The sequence below is a fragment of the Mastacembelus armatus genome, chromosome 15 (assembly GCF_900324485.2).
Source record: "Mastacembelus armatus chromosome 15, fMasArm1.2, whole genome shotgun sequence".
NCBI lineage: Eukaryota > Metazoa > Chordata > Actinopteri > Synbranchiformes > Mastacembelidae > Mastacembelus > Mastacembelus armatus.
Genome location: NC_046647.1, coordinates 17,628,982 through 17,635,736, shown reverse-complemented (window position 1 = coordinate 17,635,736; position 6,755 = coordinate 17,628,982).

Below are 6,755 nucleotides of genomic sequence, written 5' to 3'. Positions count from 1 at the left end.
GAAAGAGAAAATGAATATAATAATATAATGCACTGTTTTCTAGCCTCTTTCTACATGACTGTTAGAACTGTCAGAAAACTCAGTTTAAGACTATGATTGTGCATCATACAGTATAAATGTGAAAATGTAAAAGATCACAGGAACATCTTCGTCATTTTTAAAAAATAATTTAAACTGAAGGCAAGACCTATAAATGGGTGTCTGGGAATTAATATTACATTATAGATTCAAACTACTGGGTTTAGTTTCAATCCTTCCACTTATGTATTAATTTGTTTTTATATATTTAACAAGAATCTGTATATATAAGGTGAGCAGTTCAAAGTATATTTTCCGACCATTAACACAGGGGGGCACCAAAACTCTGCTCTCTCTCTACCTCTCTCTCTCTCTCTCTCTCTCTCTCTCTCTCACACACACACACACACACACACACACACACACACACACACACAGACACAGAGACACGGACACACAGCCTATTCTCTGACAAATAACACATTTTCTTCCAAAAGACAGCAGACTAATCAGGACAAAAAAATGACCCTGCCATGTTTTAGTGGTTTTCAAATAAAGTCAAAAGGCGGAACTGCTGAAAATGTCTAAAAGTGAGCACTGCATGACAATTGCAGTGGAGTGATGGATGGATGTATTTGTTCTATTGATTCCCTGCTTGGTAGACCTTGATCTTTATGCATCTGACATGTTCAATATTTACTTACGAGGATCTGGGACTAAATGGAGGATGATGAAAAGGTCATGAGAGGGAAATCAAGATGTAGCTCATATATGTTCCTTGACACTATTGGCCCCAGTGCTCTGGATCAACTCTTGTTTTCTTTACGTGATGAGGAGGATTGCACTGTTTTGGATGCAAAAAGTGAAAAGGTCAAGGGCTGCAAAAGCAGCCTTCTTCACTGCGGCTCACAGACATGCAGCAGTGAGCCCTATGGTAGAGAATATAGAGGGAAATGATAGGCTAGATGAGTGTGAGTGACTCTCATATAACCTCAAGCATCTATGTGCATCTGAATCCTGATTAATGTACATGTGGGTGTTTGAGAAACAGAAAGGGTCACGAACAGAACTGCTTGAACAGAACTGATATCTGATGGTCAGCCAACTCTGAACGCCCTCTCCTCCCTCATGAATGTACAAGCTTTTCTTGCTCTCCATCTAATATATGTAGTAATATCACACTAAATAAATGAAAACTTTTACCTGCTGGTAGAGCTACATCAATAGTAGTAGACCACGAATACCTATGCAGAATTACATGACAAGACATCCAACAATTGTTGAGTCGTGGATCAACCATCAGGCTGACATTGGCATCCCTAGAGCCATTCTGCTAGCAGGGCTAAAAAATAAGATGTTCATCCCTTCAATCAGACCCTGTGACCTACAGACCTCAGTATTGTCTCTGAGATGTGTCTGTGGAATTATCTTTCACCCTGAGTTCATAGTGTGATTTACCGAGCTGAGCTCAGACAGGGAGAAATGGTGGTTGTAGCCTGCAGTCATAAATATGGTACCTGCCTGGCTGTCTTAAATTCTTGCAGAGAAAACATGAGGATTGAGCACAAATTTACAAGAACAGACCAGGCTGGGCAAATCAATAGCTCACAACAACAGCATCTATCTGTGTGCACTCAAAGCACCCTGGGAAAAACAACGATTTTACCTGTTGAGTCCAAGTCCATAAACAAACTCAAAAGGGAATTTAGTTCAATTTAGATCTCTGTCTAAGCAAGTTAATTGATTGGGAGCTATAATACTCCCCTTTTGTTCTTTGTTAAATGCCTTAACATACATTTAATTAACACAAGATACTAACACGGCCATATGACTATTCTAACAGCTGTCTAGAGTATTTATGCCACTTTACATTCACTGAGTGCAATCCAGACCTGGTTTAGATGCATATGCTTCCTTTCAGCAGTGCAGCATGGAAATGTGAACATGTTCAACATCTACTTTTTAAATTACATAGAAAAAAAGCTTCTGCTTAACAAATATGGCACATTCACAGGCTCCTAATAATTACTACAGCCCTTTTTCTCAATAATGGATCTGAAGCATGTCCCAGGTGAGTGTGATGTATGATGTCCTGTACTCTTATGTATGAACCTCCTTTTTAACACATAGAAAATAGGAGAGAAATGTCAACTGCAGCTTTGATCCATGAAACTACAACATGTGCATTTCCGGCAAAATAAATGAAATTAACCAGAGGTGGCGCTGTTTTGTGTGGTATTTCTCATTATTTACTTCTACAGTTCAGCTGACATCCTGAATCATATGTCAAAATCAAGGCACAGTGTGTCATAATTGCACATGTCAGCATTTCATTTTTACAAGCATTTTTTCTCCTGGAAACAGGCAGTTGAAAAAAACAAGAAAATGTAAAAACATTTCCTGACATTATGGTCATTCATTAATTTAAAACATTTATGGCATTTCTGCAAAACATGGTAAAGAGGAAAAGAAATAATGGTTTCAAGTTCAACATTTTTGTAGTTACCTGGTAGTGATCTTATCTCAGTAAGACAACATGACGGCTCTGAAATGGCCCCTTTCACAGGGTTCCACTGTCTCTGCACATTGCTGTCCTGCAGTCTGGAACCTCTAGCCTGAAAAAGCATGCCAGATTACATGTGCAATGTTAGATGTGTTTTATATTTGAATTAGAAATCAGATCAGTGCTGCATGATCATGTGATTGGATAATGATGTGGAAAGGTGCAGGATTATTCAACGTGTTTTTTAATATATAATGTGCTTTGTGACTCCAAAGCTTCCAAGTGTCTCAATCTGGTGCCTGGGTTGAGTATCATCTATACTATATATTTACATTGCAATGGCTATACATTATGATTGGACTGTTTTGGCAAACTACTGCAGGTTCACAGTCCACAGTTCAGCATTACGTCCTCTTTTTGCAAGAAAGGTATTCTTACCTATACTGAAATTAGTAATTATAGTTTGTGAGTGTACAGCATGTAAAGAAGCACATACACATTTTAACATATTTTACTTTTCTTCTTCTGTCATTCATAGCAGAAGACCCTAATGATGACATGCCCTATCATGAATGTATTTACATTGTGTTTCTAAGCAGAAAGACAGTTGGCAGAAGATGAAAAGGAAAATATACTATTTCTAACACTGAGATATTTTTTAACTAGGACAAGAATATTTTTTCACTAAACAAGCTCTCCACTCATCTGCCACTGACTATACCTTTACAGAAACTTTCAGCATTGAAAAGTTGGAGAGGCAAAATAAAACAAAACAAAACTTCTCTTTGTTTGAGCTACAGCAAGTGGCATGGGGTCAGTGAACAGTCATTACAATAGACTTGCACTTGTCCCCAAACAGCCTGAATGTAAGTGCTGCTTTCTCCTCAGATACAGTAACTTTATAACAGCCATGTACAAAGTCTGTTGTTGAAATGATACAATCAGAGACATAAACAAAGGGGTGCTGGTGATAAAACATGTTGAGTGCAACTTTACCATATGCAGAATATTCATAAGCAAAACAAAAATATGAAGAACACAAGGAATAAGGTTTCCATGTTTTCCTTGTTGTCAACAATTCCCATGAAAAGGTCAACAATAATGTTATTCTTCAATGAAGCACTGCGTGTGTATCCAAATCCTGATATATTGTATTGGGTGTTTATTGTAGAGTCTTCCATTGATCAACAAATATATATCTGTGAGCCACACTTTTGCAGGAGGTGACATGTTAATGAAAATGGGCTGTGTAATTTATTTTCAGTCAACCACACATGCATCATCCCACTGCTGCAAACACCAGCTCATCAGCTGAAAATAATCCACAACATATTCAGTGTTCCTCCATTTGAGTAACATCTGCTTGTCCAGATGTTTTTATAATTTTATAAATTAAATTAATTGACCTTAAAGAATTTTTATGATAATTTTTTTCTCCAAATCTATTATTTTTGGTCTTCATGGGACAGTAAATCATATAATTTAAACAACACTGACCAGAATAAGCTATTCTTCTCTTGTATAAAAACCATGGAAAATAAATACAAAATCATATTAATATTTATAATAATATTTAATATTACAGCCAGATATTAAATTAAACAATGAAAAAAAAAAACTAATGAAATAACTTTTCATTTTTATTAAACATTTTATTAGACATTTAAAGATACACCTCTAATATATTTTTAGTTTATGTTGTTTATGGAGAACTGCATACAAGTATGTTTCCCCAAACTAATACTTTTCAGCAGTGTTAGATATTATTCTTAGATTACATTATTCTTGAATGTTATTTTTTTCTGAAAAGTCAACATTTTGCTGATGGGAGATTTTTTATTTCATATTAGTGATATACAGCTATGCCCTCAGAAAGATCCCGAAGTTCAGCTCTGCAGTAAAGCGGAATGACCCTGGAGCTGTCATCTTCCATGATTTATCAGGGAAATGTCAAAACCTGTTCACTGCAGGGGATAGTTTGGGTACTCCAACATCTACCAAACAAACACACACAAATCCACACAGCACTTCTATTTGTGCCCCCAGTCCTCCCAAAGACTCTCTGTCAAATCTCCTAAAATGACATTAAATAATTCATCTTCATTGCTGCGCTTTGAAATTCATCATTCACTGAGTCTGCCAAGAGACACTGGAAAATATTCACCAGTGGTTTTCCAAGTCGATGAGTTTTTCCATCTGTTCATGGCTGATTACCAAATTTGGAAGATAATCCTTTGAGATAAATGTCTCAGTTTTCTCAATTAAACTTTCCAGATGCAAAATGTCAGATATGGAAGAAATGTGTTTCTCCTTCTAAGTGCCTTCAAAGTCACTAAAGCATGCACCATTCAGTATTCTCAGAGATAAATAAAATATTTTTTTAAATCCTCCACCCTTTAGCATTTCGCATTTCTCTGCATAAGATGTTTGGTCTCTCTGGAAACTTTGATTTTCTGATTAGAACTTAAAGAAATATTTTGGGAAGCATTTATTTTACCTAATTCTCTCTGATTCAGGTTTTAGGCAATTTAACATTTTGTCTGAAACTCTTCTTCCAAGTGGATTTTGGGCTATACAAGTACAATTCATCTGAAATCATCTGATTTGAATCAAGACATTTGGCTTCTGAGAAGCCACTACAGCACCTCTGCAATCACTCCGTCCTGAAAACTGCAAACAGTTTTTGTCACATTGCAAATATGGACTGGACAATCAATCTTGTAATTTGCTTGCAGGTCCCCTGCCTGAATGAACCATATTGTTCAGTATATGGAACTCAGAGGTAAATTGTCCACAGGGATTCCAGATATCCTGAAGGGTCTGTGTAGGAAATATTGATGCTGTTGTGAGTATTTGTGTTATAAATAAATTATATGTACTGTTCAATTTTTGCATGTACACTAAGCTCTAGTCTGTGTGCCCATTTCCTTCAACGTGGCTGCTCTGTAATGAAAGAAACCATTACATTACCAAAAGTGTTTACAGTAGTAAACCGTATGTATACTAACTATGTACTACAGTAGTAGTAGTACATAGATACATTTAAAAAGCTTTCTTCTTCCTAAATGCATTACTTTGGCATGTAGATGCCCTTAATGGAGGTTTTGCATGCAATTTTGTTTGGAAGAGCAATTTAGAATTGAATTTTTTGTAAAAATGTTGTAAACTTGAAAACAAACTACTGATTTCCACAACATAATCTAGGGTTTCCATTTGTTTGTTATCTTTAATAATGATGTTATCTGTGTTTGGGGTTAATTACAGCTCAGGTCTTAGTCCTCCTTCATGAACATATACAACTCTTAAGAGAAATACAAATATATCTAACTATGTGAGGAGTAATTCTGTATACAAAGTTCTGTCAACACCAACCACAGTTACAGAGCATGTGAAAACGTGTCTTAGTTAGCTGAACAAAAGTAGCCCATCCTTTTCTGTTTATAAGCAATTCTTATAAAATTAGGAAAAGTCATGAAGTATTATTGTGATAAAACAGATGTGTCTCCAGGACACATGTTTTGTTTTGTCTCCTGTAGGCATTTCAAATCAAAGCCAAAAATCCACACATTTTTCAGGCAGTTTCATATCGACTCCACAGTGGGGTCATGGCTTTCCTCTCTAAAGTGAACCAGATTCATCCAGGTTACACCTGAATTGCAAATCATTCTCTCAGATGGGCTGAAGTTAAATTGCTGTGTTCAGTCTGTGACGATCCAGTTTGTGAGAATCTCTTAGATTTTTGTAAATTCCATTCAAGTTTTGACTACAACACAAATTCACTTAATTGAAGTCACAATATTTGATAATGGAATAAAGAGACCAGAAAATGGAAAATAAATCCATTGCTGATTCTAACTACCCTAACTTCCCCTTGCCTTGTTTTATGCAGCCTTTGACAATAATTTGAGCCTGATTTAGGCCCTGAAACCACCACCACTCTAATTTTGCAACGCATGACTCATACATTTGTTTGTTTCCATGACTACACTATAGTGCTTCGACTGTATAATACAAAACATCAGTAAATTAATAACTATCTCTTTCCGCTTCTCTCCATCCTCTCTTGCGGTGCATTATCTTTTCACCATCCTCTCATATTCTGGTCTTCAGTCGTTCCTCTCACATCTGTCCATTCTTGTCCTCAGGTCCTCTCATCCTCGCCCGACCACTGACACTCTGGAAATGTATTTCAGCAGGTTAATATAGTATATATAGTGTATAATATATAGTTAAT